Below are 14,244 nucleotides of genomic sequence, written 5' to 3' on the forward strand. Positions count from 1 at the left end.
CATCAGAGCAGTGGCTGTACAACTGAGACAGCCTCTCACCTAAGCCTTACTTTTTCTGTTAGGATGCTCTGCGTGCTTGGTGTTACCCCTGACATTAAGAGAAAGAGGCATTGGGAGTTACCATCATGGCTCAGTGGTTAACGAACCTGACTAGTATCCATGAGGATGTGGGTTCGATCCCTGGTCTCGCTCAGTGGGTTAAGGATCTGGCGTTGCTGTGTGCCGTGGTATAGGTCGGAGATGCAGCTCGGATCTGGTGTTGCTGTGGCTCTGGTGTAGGCCGGTGGCTATAGCTCTGATTCGACCCCTAGCCTGGGAATCTCCATATGCTGTGGGTGGGGCCCTAAAAAAAAAAAAAAAAGCAGCAGAAGAAAAAGAGGCATAGAAGTCACAAAGCACGTGTGAAAGAAATCTGGACTCTTAAGTAGATGATCTAGGAGCTGCAGATCTTTCCTTAACTACATTAGGAGCCTAGCCTGAGAATTGCATGTCAGCCTCTTCTCCCCTGTCCCCTCTGATTGATCCATAGTGGCTGCCTGAAGGGGATGGTTTAGGGATGTCTGCTTCCGAGATGGGTGAGGGCAGAAATGGCTCACGTGCTGTGTGCTTGCCTTCTGACCCGAGGGAGTGCCAAAATGCCAGCTGGGGTGCTTCCTAACACTTGTGGGTCCCCACCCCGACCAGGGATGACCTTCTTACTGCTGCCTGCTTATCTTCTTCGTCTTCTTCTCTTCCTCCTGCTCTTCTTCCTCTTCCTTCTCTTCCTTTTCTTCTTCCTCCTTCTTCCCCCACCCTCCCCCTCTTCTCTTGCTCCTTCCCCTTTCTCATCCTAGCAAAAAACTCACTTTGTGCCAAACATTGCTAAGTCTTTTTACATATATCATCTTATTTAATCCTCAAATAACCCTTAGAATTATAGCAATCCCATTTTCTTAAAGATGACAGAGCAGGAGCTCAGAGGGACCTGCCAAAGTGACACAATGTCAGAGCAGGAAGGGGAGCCAGGATTCTGTAAAGCTGTTGCTTTCGCTCATCTTCACAATGTCGGTAGCCCCGCCGTGGTCCTCTCCCTCCCTCTGCCAAGGCTGTTCCTCTCCTGCTGCCCCACTGTTAGCAGCAGTTTTGGTTCTTCTTCTTCTTTTTTTAAAATTTTTTAATGATTTTTATTTTTTCCATTATAGTTGGTTTGCAGTGTTCTGTCTATTTTCTACTGTACAGCAAAGTGACCCAGTCACACATACATATATACATTCTGTTTTGGTTCTTGAGTCATGAAAGATGGAGCTGGTTAATGAGAATTGAGAATGGAGGTTTATTACAAATTTTTACAATTAAACAAAATTTCCCCTCTTTGCTTCTTCTTCTTCACTTCTATTTAAATAGTCCTGCCAAAGATACCATTTTGACCACATCAGCCCTCTGGTGGGAGCTTCCAAGAAGAATATTCTGGAGAGGCATCTGAGCCTCTGACGATTCCCTGGTCAGCACAGCTGGATCATGACGTTAACCAGAACCACTAGAGCTGGATTCCCAAAGTCCCATCCCAGGGGGGTTGTGGCGGGGAGGGGCTGGGAGAGAGCTGATGCTTCGGCTAATCTCTTCCAGGCTCTGCCCATAGAGCAGCTGGCCTTACATAAGCTTCCTCTGAGTCAGGGTAGACTTTGGACCAGGAATGGACAGGCTCAGGGCTCTGCCAGATGAGGAGATGGCAATTTGTCTGAGCTCAGTTCTCTAGAGACATAATGGCAAGAGCAGTCCTTCCCCTCCAGATTCTCTGTTGGCCCCTGGCCATGGCCCATCCTGGCCAGCAGATATATTTCCAGATGCTTCAGGTGGAACTCTGTGACTGCATGTTTTCTGTCAAGGCCAGAGGGAACACATGTGCCCTTCTTTCCAACATTCTGATTTGTAAGGAGCACCAGCCCAGCATTGGAGCCACGTGCCATGGTGCTAGGACATGTAAATTCCCATTGCTGCTTTCTCAGTTGGCAGGATGGCCAAGTTCCTCTCCAGAGAGAAGAGCAAAATGGGAAGGGGCTTCAGGACAAGGGGGCAGGAAGGATATTAAATAACTTACCAAGAGAGGCACCTCAGAGTCTGTATGTGTGATTATTTTATTTTGATTTTTTTTGGTTTGTTTTGGTCTTTTTAGGACCGCACCCATGGCACATGGAGGTTCCCAGGCTAGGAGTCCAATCAGAGCTCTAGCCTTTGGCTTACACAACAGTCATAGCCACGAGGGATCCGAGCCACATCTGCAACCTACACTGTAGCTCACAGCAACCCAGATCCTTAACCCACCGAGTGTGGCCAGGGATCAAACCCGCATCCTCATGGATACTAGTCAGTTTCATTACCACTGAGCCACAATTGGAACTCTCTATTTTGTTTGGATTTTTAACCACAAGTCAATGATTCTTTGGCCAATGCTCTAGCTCCAAGAAGGTAGAGGAAGAGAGAAGAAAGCCATTAGGTTCCTGTTTTCTCTTTCACTGGTTCATCTTAAATGCACCACTTAAAAAATATTGATGCCTGGGGCCCACCCCTGAAGATTCTAATTTAATTGTCTAGGTTGAAGCTTCTGCATCATGATGTAGAAGCACCACAGGTGATTCCAAGGTTCAGCTAAGTTTGAGTACCTCTGGTCTATATGACACCTAATATTTGGATGCAGGCAGAAACTTTAGAAGTCATAGCAGTAATCTAAATAGAAAATCTTTACTGAGTATTCATGTGCCAGATGTTGTGTGAGGTGCTTTGACTTCATTATCTCATTGACTTGTAAAATGTGTATCCAGGAGTTCCCATCGTGGCTCAGTGGTTAACAAATCCGACTAGGAACCGTGAGGTTTCAGGTTCGATCCTGGCCTCACTCAGTGGGTTGGGGATCTGGCATTGCCGTGAGCTGTGGTGTAGGTTGCAGATGCAGCTTGGATCTGGCATTGCTGTGGCTGTGGTGCAGGCTGACAGCCTTAGCTCTGATTAGACACCTAGCCTGGGAACCTCCATATGCCATGGGTGTGGCTCTAGAAAAGACCAAAAAATGTGTATCTGAATCACCTTGTCAAAAGACAGGTGTCTGGGGAGTTCCCATCGTGGCTTGGTGGTAATGAACCAGACTCCTATCCATGAGGATGCAGGTTTGATCCCTGGCCTCACTCAGTGGGTTAAGGATCCAGCATTGCCATGAGCTGTGGTGCGGGTCACAGATGTGGTTCAGATCTGGTGTTGCTGTGGCTGTAACGTAGGCTGGCAGCTGCAGCTCCGATTTGACCCCTAGCCTGGAAACTTCCAGATGCCGCAGGTGCAGCCTTAAAAAGACAAAACAAACAACCAACCCCACAGGTGTCTGCATTATTATATATAAAATAGATAACCAACAAAGACTTCCTGTGTGGCACAGGGAAACTTACTCAATATTTTTTTAATGAGGGAAAATTACCTGAAAAATTCTTTATATATATAAATATGTATATAACTGAATTTATACATATACAACTGAATTACATACATGTACATATGCACATATATACACACACACACACACATATATACACACGTGTGTGTGTGTGTCTGTGTGTATATATAAAACTAGATGACTTTGCTGTACAGGTGTGCAGCACAACAAACACAACATTTTGTCTGGTCCTCCCCTCCAGAGTTTCTGACTCAGCAGGTGAAGCAGGACGATTTCTCAATGGTCTTCCTTTGGGGTATTCATGCTCTTGTGTAGTCGCCTCCCCTTGAGTGTGAACTCTTACTGACTGACTTCTAAAGAATAGGTATAGTAAAAGAGAGGGGATGTCATTGCTGAAATAAAGATGTTAAAAAAATGTGGGAGTTCCTGTCGTGGCGCAGTGGTAAACGAATCCGACTAGGAACCATGAGGTTGCGGGTTCGGTCCCTGCCCTTGCTCAGTGGGTTAACGATCCGGCGTTGCCATGAGCTGTGGTGTAGGTTGCAGACGTGGCTCGGATCCCGCGTTGCTGTGGCTCTGGCGTAGACTGGCAGCTACAGCTCCGATTGGACCCCTAGCCTGGGAACCTCCATATGCCACGAGAGCGGCCCAAGAAATGGCAAAAAAAGACCAAAAAAAAAAAAAAATGTTGTGGCTTCTAGCACTCTGTCTTACATCATTCAGCCTGGGCCAAGAGGCTGCCATCGCATGAGGCAGCCCTGTGACAAGACCCACAGGGCAAGTGCGTCTAGATTTCTGACACGCGGAAGCTGAGATGAAAAATGTTGGATGTTTTTAGCTGCTACGTTTTGGGGTTGCTTGTTAAGCAGCAATAGATAATTAATACAGTGGGTCGATGGGAATTTGATTTTCTAACACACTCATAGATGCTGCTGCTGATGGCAGTCGGAGGACAATGCTTTGAGAACGACTCTCTTACACCTGTACAAAGAATATATCATTACTGTACCCATTATACAGATGGAGAAACTGCATTAGGAGTTTGAAGTAACTTGCTCAAGGTCACACACAAGAGTGGTTGTGCTGGGATTCAAATGCAGGAAATCTTACCCCTATTTCACATGCTTATAACTTTGATATTTGACCTCCTCTTCTCATTATGAAGTATGTCTATTGCCTTCTGTGTTGATTATACTGATTGAATTGTACGTGGTGGTAATAATTGCCAATGGGAAACTTCAATTTGGGTCTTTGTCGAGGATTATAATTTGTGTCCTTTCCTTTCCTCTGGGACACAAATGCTTTCCAGATTTAGGATTAATGCTGGAGCAAACCCGAGGACCAGTTTACTTTTGGATTGACAGGTTCTTCAGTGTGCACCAGAATCACTTGGAAGGCTTGTTAAAATGCGGATGGAGGGAAGCCACCTTAAGAGTTTCTGACATAGCAAGCATGGGGTAGGACCTGCGAATGCATTTCTCACAAGCTCCTAGTGAGTGGATCCAGTGACCACCACACTTAGAGAACCACTGCTTAATCGATGGGCCATGATGCTTACAGCAATTAGAAGTGTTCTCTAGGCTGAATCCTCTGAACTATTTAGTGCAGAGAAAAGAGCAGGACAACGCAGGGCCCTGTGTTCTCTCCGCCACCCCCGTGGTGCATATTTCTATCCCATGTGCCTTTCTGCTATGGCTGGGACATATGGTTGTAGGAACCACGCCACTGGGCTCTTTCTTCATGTCCCATGCATTCCAGGGGTGAGCTCAGATTCCATTCAAATTTCCGAGGGCAGAATGTGGTCATGGGCAGCTAACTGTGCTGCTTTGAGGGAGGTGTTACTATTTGGGTTAGGTCTTGAGAAGCTGAAATGAGAACACCGACACGTGACTGCTCCGGCATGCCTCTCCGTGTTACCTGTAGCTACAGACAGGTGGGCCATCTGGAGGTTAATAGATGCAGGTAAGATCAACATCAGCCAAGCCAAACTATAGAACAACTGTTTCATATTTCGGATGCCAAGCAGAATTTCCCTGGCCAATAGGACCAGTGCTTTTCCTTCTTTTTTCTCTGTCTCTGATCATCCCCTTCGTTCAATCTGCAGCTCTGGGGCCAGTGCCAGCCTGGCCAGGGTGGGGCTCAGAGTTTCATCAGGTGGTGGTTACGCCTTGGACATATTGGAATGTAGAATTGGTTCAAGGCACGGGGTGAGGCAGTCCCACCTTCCTTTGCACCAAGAGTGAATATATGCAAGAGTCACAGCTGACGGGAATGCCAGTGTAAACTTGCCCTTTGCACTATATCAGTACTTCCAGGGGAACTACAGTGACTATTAAGCTCTAGTTTTGAACTATCGTTAATAAACACACAGCCAGTCTTCTATACTATTAATAGACCAGTGGTCATGTAGGTTTGAGAGGAGAGGCTGTGGTAGAATGTGTTATTTATTTTGAATTTTTTGTACCCTTCTTGCCTTGCCATCCTATTCTTTCCACCCCATTAACTTTGGGTCTATGATGCGACTCGCTTTGCCCAAAGACCTATTTGCTGTGTCTGAATAGAAGCTTTTAGAGCCATTGAAAGCTTCTAGCACTCCTCTTATTCTGTCCCTCTACCATGAGACCACCATGTACCAACCAGATAGAGGTTGTTCCTTCAGCTTGGTTCCATAATGATGAGACCGGAGACGAACCCACAATTTGGAGGAGAGCCTCTGAGCCACAGCTAATGTGTAATGTTAGTGACAGATGTTTGTTTTGCAAGCTAAGATTTGGAGGTTGCTTATTACACAGCAGAACCTCGAAAGAGCTGTCTAACACAGAGGCAAAGCCAGATCCTAGTCTAGCGTTTTCTTTGACTTCCCAAGGATCAAGTGTTTCCAGTACAGGGCTGAACTTACTTTGCTTATTAATTCAGAAGCACTTACTTGAGTGACCTGTTTGAAATATGACCTACATATAAAAAGAAAAAAAAATAAATAAATCTTCAAGAGAAAATATAGGAGAATATCTATTAGCGCTAGCAGTCAGGAAAGTTTTCATAAATAGGAAAGACTGATAAACTGAAATGAAATAAGAGATTTGTATAACAGAAGTCACATAAGCAGAAAGAAAAGAAGCCCCTGAGGTGGAGAAGGTACTTTATGTATAAATGGATAAAGACAAAGCAATGGGGAAAAGGACAAAGCTATAATCAGAAATTCATTGAAGAGACAAGAATGGCCCAAAGCATGTACAATATCTCTAGTAATTAGAGGAATGAGAACTAGACCATGAGACACCATTTAACAGCCATCCGACTTGCAAAATTAAAAACGTCTCATCATATCATGGGTTGGTGAAAATGCACTCTGCCAGTGATAAGAGAGGCTATGATATAAACCTTGATCTTGAGAGACTTAGCACCGAAAGGAGAAAGCAGAAGTGTGGAGAGATGGCTGTAACACCCGTGATCACTTGCTGATGGCACGTGTTACAGTAGAATTTGAGACAGGATCCCAATTGGTAAAGCCCACGAGAGCCAAAGAAGGTCTCACTGAGGAAGGGACATGAAAAGGCAACACAATCTTCTAGACATAGAGAGACTTGGGCAAATGCATTGAGAATGGAAAAGAAAAGGGAAAATGGTGTGGAACCGAAACAGAAATAAGTCAGACAAAGACAAGTACTGTACAATGTCACTAAAGCTGAACTCATGGAAACGGAGACCAAAATGGTAATTACTAGGGGCTGGGGGTGGGGGAAATGGGGAGATGTTGGTCAAAGAGAACAAACTCCCAGACGTAAGGTAAACAAATTCTGGGGATCTAATGTACAGCCTCATGATTATAGCAAATGCTTCTGTATTACCCACTTGAAAGTTACTAAAAGAATATATCTTAGGAGTTCCTGTTGTGGCGCAGTGGTTAATGAATCTGACTAGGAACCATGAGGTTGCGGGTTCGATCCCTGGCCTTGCTCAGTGGGTTAAGGATCCGGCGTTGCCCTGAGTTGTGGTGTGGGTCGAAGACACGGCTCAGATCCCGCGTTGCTGTGGCTCTGGCGTAGACTTGGCAGCTATAGCTCTGATTCAACCCCTAGCCTGGGAACCTCCATATGCCGTGGGAGCAGCCCTAGAAATGGCAAAAAGACAAAAAGACAAAAAAAAAAAAAAAAAAAAAGAATAGATCTTAAATGTTCTCACCACAAAAAAGAAATGGTACTTACGTGACATGATGGAGATGTCACTGACACTGGTGGTGATTATTTTGCGAGAACAAGTGTATCACATCAACACTTTGTACAACTAAACTTTACACAATGTTACACGCCAATGATAACACAATAGAAGCTGGGAGAAAAAAAGAAAACTGGGATATTCAGTGCCATGGAAGGACTGAATATCCATTATAAACACAAAATAACTGATCCCACACCAAGAGAAATGAGTCAGTGATGTAGATAACAGGCTGGCAAAACTCTTATAACATGGGGCAAAAGACAAAGACACACAGATTATTAGAGAGAGGATCAGGACTCTAGAGGAAATCTTATGTCTATATAACTAGCACTGCTGAAGAAGAGATCAGAATGAGGGAAACGAGAATCAAAAATAAAATGGAAAAAAAATTCAGGAGTTGGAGAAATATTAGAAAAGTTCTGATTGGAAAAATACTAGAAAAAATATTAAAACCACAAAGCAACTAAAACCTGAATACTTGCTGCTTTTTAAAAAAATACAAGGATTTGTTTTTAATTAGTAAATTTATTCTTATTGTTCTAATTATAAAATTAATATGCATTTGTTTTTGGAGGTTAGGGAAATACGCAATAAAGAACAGACTATGAGTTCCCGCTGTGGCTCTGTGGGTTCAGAACCTAGCTAGTATCCATGAAGATGCAGGTTTGATTCCTGGCCTTGCTCAGGGAGTTAAGGATCTGGTGTTGCTGTGGCTGTGGCATAGGCTGGCAGCTATAGCTCTGACTTGCTAGCCTGGGAACTTCCATAAGCCACGAGTGTGGCCCTAAAAAGAAAAAAAAAAAAAAAATTGCACATCACTTATCACTACCAAGAGGTACTACTATTATTATTTACTGTGGTTTTTCAGGGTTACTTTATGCTATTTATGTATATAAAACAGATGATATTGCATGAATGAATATATATATATATATATATATGCACACACATGCATACATACATGTAGATAAATATGGGTACACTCAGGTGCATGTGTATACATATGTATAGATGTACATTTTCACATGCGAGTGTGTGTGCGTTATGTATATACGTACTTGTGTAAACAGTTTTTTTTTTTTAACTTACCTTTTAAAATTTTTTAGCTACATCTGCAGCAAATGGAAGTTCCTGGGCCAGGGATCAAACCCATACCACAACAGCAACCCGAGCCATAGTGGTGACAGCATTGACTCCTTAACCCACTGAGTCATAAGACAACCTTTTTTTTTTTTTTTCTTAATTTTTACACGTATATAGAAAGAAAGATGAATGGAACAACATAGAAAACAGGCATTTGAAGTCTTAACATTTTTAGTTATATTTTCAAGATTTGTTATGATCCTTTTATTATGAAAATTTCAAAAATATTCTGAATTTGCAGTTTTGAATTCTCTCTAATTACTTTGGAGAGGTTTTGTGTATTTCATGTTCTCCGATGTTTTCTCCTGAAAGTTTCTGACACTTTACCTTTCATATTTAGGCCACATTTCCAAGTGACGGTTTTTTTTGTTCACATTCTAGAAATGGATCTCTGGTTTTCCTCTGCGATGGTTAGAGAATAGAATTTAAGAGATTTTTCCTCTTTGGAATTTTTTGAGGTTTTTGTCAAGGCCTAATTATGTAATCATATTTTTGTAAATGGTCTAGGAAAAGATGTCCTGGAAGAGAAAGCTTTTTTCGTTTGTTGGATTTTAAAATACAGCATCTTCTCTAACACTTGGGATCACTGGACTTTTTCAGTTTGTATAAACAATGGTTGTAAAACAATATCTCATTGTGTCTCATTGTGGTTTATTTCTCTAATTACTGGAGAGATTGATCATTGCTCAGATGCTTTTTGGACATTCTTATTTTCTCTTTCATGATTTTTTTTCTTTCTTTTTCTTTCTTTTTTTAGGGCTGTACATGTGGCATATGGAAGTTCCCAGGCTAGGGTTTGAATCTGAGCTGCAGCTGCTGGCTTACACCACAGCCACAGCAATGCCAGGATCTAAGCCACGTCTGTGACCTACACCACAGGTCATGGCAATGCTGGAACTTTAACCCACTGAGCAAGGCCAGGGATCAAACCTACATCCTTACAGATAGTAGTCGGGTTCATAATCCACTGAGCCACAATGGGAACTCCTCTTTCTTTAAAAATTTTTTTTAATATTTAATTTTAATTATTTTGTTTTATTTTTCCACAAGAAAAGAAAAGAGAAAAAACTTGGAGACTAAACAATATACTACTAAAAAACCAATGGGTCAATGAGGAAATCAAAAAGGAAATTAAATAATACCTTGAGACAAATGATAATGAAAACACAACCATTCAAAATCTATGGGATACCGCAAAAGCAATGCTTTGAGGGAAGTTCATAGCGATACAGGCCTTCCTCAAAATAGGAGAAAAATCTCAAATCAACAACTTAACCCACCACCTTAAAAAATTAGTAAAAAAAGAACAGACAAAACCTAAAGTCAGCAGAAGGAAGGAAATCATAAAGATCAGAAAGGAAAGTCAATAAAATAGAGATTCAAAAAACAACAGAAAAAACTCTTTCTTTTTTTTAAGCAGTTGCAACTGTGGCATAAGGAAGCCCCCCTCAGCCAGGGATTAAATCTGAGCTGCAGCAACTATGCTGGACCCTATAACCCACTGCACTGGGCCAGGATAAAACCTGTACCTCGGCAGTGACCCGAGCTGCTACAGTCAGGTTCTTAACCCACTGCATCACGGCAGGAACTCTATGACTTTCTGATTATGGTCTTTGCCTTTTTCCTATTTTTGTCTGTTTAAAAAATGACTTATAGACATTCATTTTTATGTTCTGGATTTCATTTTCTCCCTATTACATGAATTAAAAATAACTTCTGCATGTCAGCACCTTCTCTCCTTTTTTTTAACTTACATTGTTTTTTCCTACAAAAGTCTTAATTTTAATTTAAAGTTTTTCCAATTTTTTTTTTTTTTTTTAGGACCACACGTACGGCCTATAGAAGTTCCTAGGCTGGGGTCCAATCAGAGCTGCAGCTGCTGGCCTACACCACAGCCATAGCAAAGTGGTATCTGAGGCGCATCTGCAACGTACACCACAGCTCATGGCAATGCTGGATCCTTAACCCGCTGAGCAAGGCCAGGAATCAAACCCAAATCCTTGCGGATACTAGACAGGTTTGCAACCCACCGAGTCACAATGGGAACTTCCTTAATCTTTCTTTTATATTTTATATTCTCATCTTTTGCTTAAGAAAATCTTTCTTATTGATTATAAAGACATTTTCCTACATTTTCCTTTTGAAGGTTTTACATTTTTCCTTTTCACACTTAAGTTTTTAATCCATAAGGAACTTATGCTTGAATATGGTGAAGTAAGGAGTCTACTTATTCATGTTTTTCAATTTGGATTTTCCGTTGTGGCAACACAGATAAAGAAATATTTTCTTCTCTAAATTTATAATACCACCATATATTGGTAGCTTATTCTTGGAGCATTTTATTCAGTTCTTCAGGTCAATTTATCTTTACCTGTACAAATGCCATACTGTTTTAGTATCTGTGGTTTCATAATAATTCAGATAAATAAATTATATGGCAAATTGTTCATATTTTCTTTGAAATTTTCTTGGTTAACCTTGGTCCTTGGAGTTCCCATCATGGCTCAGCAGAAACAAATCTGACTAGTATCCATGAGGACACAGGTTCTATCCCTGGCCTCGCTCAGTAGGTTAAGAATCTGGCGTTGTGGTGAGCTGTAGTGTTGGTTGCAATGTGGCTCAGACCTGGCGTTGCTGTGGCTGTGTGCAGACCGGTGGCAATAGCTCTGATTTGACCTCTAGCCTGGACACCTCCAAAAAAAAAAAGCTAAATAAACAGTCTTTGTCCTTTAGTCCTCCATCTGAATTTTAACATTAGCTTATTAATTGACAGGGGAAGATCCGTTGTGATATTTATTAGAACCATGTATTTCTATATTAATTTAGATGTTATTTCATCCTTTGCAATATCGAGTTCTTTTGTCCCCTGAAATGGTGTACCTATCTCTGTATTTAGCATTCTTTTTATGCCTCCCAATAAAACTTTATAATTTTCTTCATGTCTCCCCTTTTTGTATTTCCTTTGTTGCATTTATTCTTAGATATCTTATATATCTTTCGTTGCTCTTAAGAATATTTTAAATTTTATTACAGTTCCTATTTTTATAGGAGTGATATTAATTTTAATATACTACTCTGACAATGTATTAAATATTTTTTAAGTTATGATACTTTGTTTCTATATTGCCTTATATATTCAGTGTTGTCCATGTGACTTAACAGAAATGTTTGGAGTTCCCGTCGTGGTGCAGATGTTAACGAATCCGACTAGGAACTATGAGGTTGCAGGTTTGATCCCTGCCCTTGCTCAGTGGGTTAAGGATCCAGCGTTGCTGTGAGCTGTGGTGTAGGTCACAGATGAGGCTCGGATCTCGCGTTGCTGTGGCTCTAGCTTAGGCCGGTGGTTATGGCACCGATTAGACCCCTAGCCTGGGAACCTCCATATGCCATGGGAGCAGCCCTAGAAAAGGCAAAAAGACAAAAAGACAAAAAGACAAAAAAAAAAAAAAAAAAAACAAACCAAAACCAAACAAACCCAGAAGTGTTTGTTTCTTTCTTTCTGATCCTTCACATATCTTGCTTTTCCTTGCCTGCCTGCAGTGACTAGGACTTTCTATATTGGTGCAATGATAACATTCCTTTCCCTTTGTCCTGACTTTAAAGCGAATGCTGCTAAACTCTCATCATTTCATGTGATGTGTGCTAGACATTTTAGCATGAGATGCTGAGTATGCTGTACCAGGAAATTCTCCTTCTCTTCCCCATCCCTACTTTGCTAAGACTAATTTTTTTTTAAGTCAAGAAAGATTATTAAATTTTATCAAATGTGTTTTGGGGGCATGTTTTTAGATGCTCATATGATTTTCTTCTCTAACTTGATAATGTGTTGGATTTCATTAATAGATTTTTCTAACGTTTAATCATGCTAGCATTTCTGGCATAACTCTACCTTGATTATATATATATATATATATATATATATATATATATACACACACACACACATATATTTATGCATACGTGTATATATATGTGTGTTTATACATATATATGCACTGTAGAAATTATATTGCTACATTCATCTTGATAACATTTTAATTAAGAGGCTATGTATAACCCAACATCTATATTTTTTTAATTCTAGAAGTTGTATTCCAGAAAGGAGTTTGTTATTTGTTTATTTAAGGCCGCACGCATGGCCTATGGAAGTTCCCAGGCTAGGGGTCGAATCAGAGCTATAGCTGCTGGCCTACACCACAGCCACAGTAATGCAGGATCCAAGCCATGTCTTCGACCTACACCACAGCTCATGGCAATGCCAGATCTTTAACCCACTGAGCGAGGCCAGGGATTGAACCCACATCCTCATGGTTACGAGTCAGATTCGTTTCCTCTGTACCGCAATGGAACTCCCAGAAAGAAGTTTTTTTCAAAATTGCTTCATCTTTTTTCTTCCTCATCTTTCCTTTCGTTACCTTTTTCTTTAGTCATTTGTCATATATCTTATTTAATCATCTCTTCAGAAAACAAGGCAGTATTTCCTAATTTTTCTATTTGTTATATCTGATAGGTCTCCAGAGTTGTGGTTCCAGTTTTCCATTTGGTGTGTGATTTTGGAGTTTGAGCTCAACTTTAGCAATGATTGATTGTTCTGTCAGAACCCATCGTGTCAGGGCTGTGGAAGCTTCTTTGCTGAATCTACATGGTGATGCCTCAGGGTTTTCAGAGTCTGAACAGCGTTTTGAGGATCTTGGCTTTATAGACATTGCTCATTTTACTCCTTGCTTTGTACAAGTCTTCAGTTGTGTATTCCCACTCTCCTGTGGACAGTGAAACTCCTGAGTTCCTGAAGCCTGTTACCTAAACAGAATGCCCCCTGGGCCATCACAGCATCAGCTTGTACATTTCTTTCCCTTATCTTGGAAACATAGGGTTTATTTTTCTTTTCTTTAAGCATCTCTCTGCATTAAAAAAAAAAAATCCTCTAATTTATCCAGGATTTCCATCCATTTATTGTGGGAAGAAATACCATTTCATCACTCCTAGACTGTCATAGTTCCAGAAGTTCAAAATCTCTTCATTTTATATTGAATTTTAAAAATCATGTTTTTATCTCTGCAGGTTTTCCAAATTATCTGTGTCTGACAGCCGTAGTTTCATAAATTCAATGTACTTCCAGTTCTTCTTATGAACAAGAATAATACTTTTTTGGTCTTGTCTTTTAGTTATCTAATTTAATTCTTCTGAATGTCCATAATGTTTTGAATCAGAGTATCATTTCTTCGATTCAGCATCTTTTCACTCTATAAAACCTTTTAAAGCAGTGCTTCTTAAAGGTGGTAGCCACAGGCTACTAGCATTAGAATCGTCTTGATTCTTTCTTAAAATTGAAAATTTCTTGGCATTCCTCTCATGCAGAATCAAGATCTTGGGAACAGGACTTCCAATTGTGGCTCAGTGGTTTAAGAACCCACCATAGTGACTGTGAGAAGTAGGTTCGATCCCTAGCCTCGATCATTAGGTTA

Source organism: Sus scrofa, chromosome 17, assembly GCF_000003025.6.
Source record: "Sus scrofa isolate TJ Tabasco breed Duroc chromosome 17, Sscrofa11.1, whole genome shotgun sequence".
NCBI classification, from domain to species: domain Eukaryota; kingdom Metazoa; phylum Chordata; class Mammalia; order Artiodactyla; family Suidae; genus Sus; species Sus scrofa.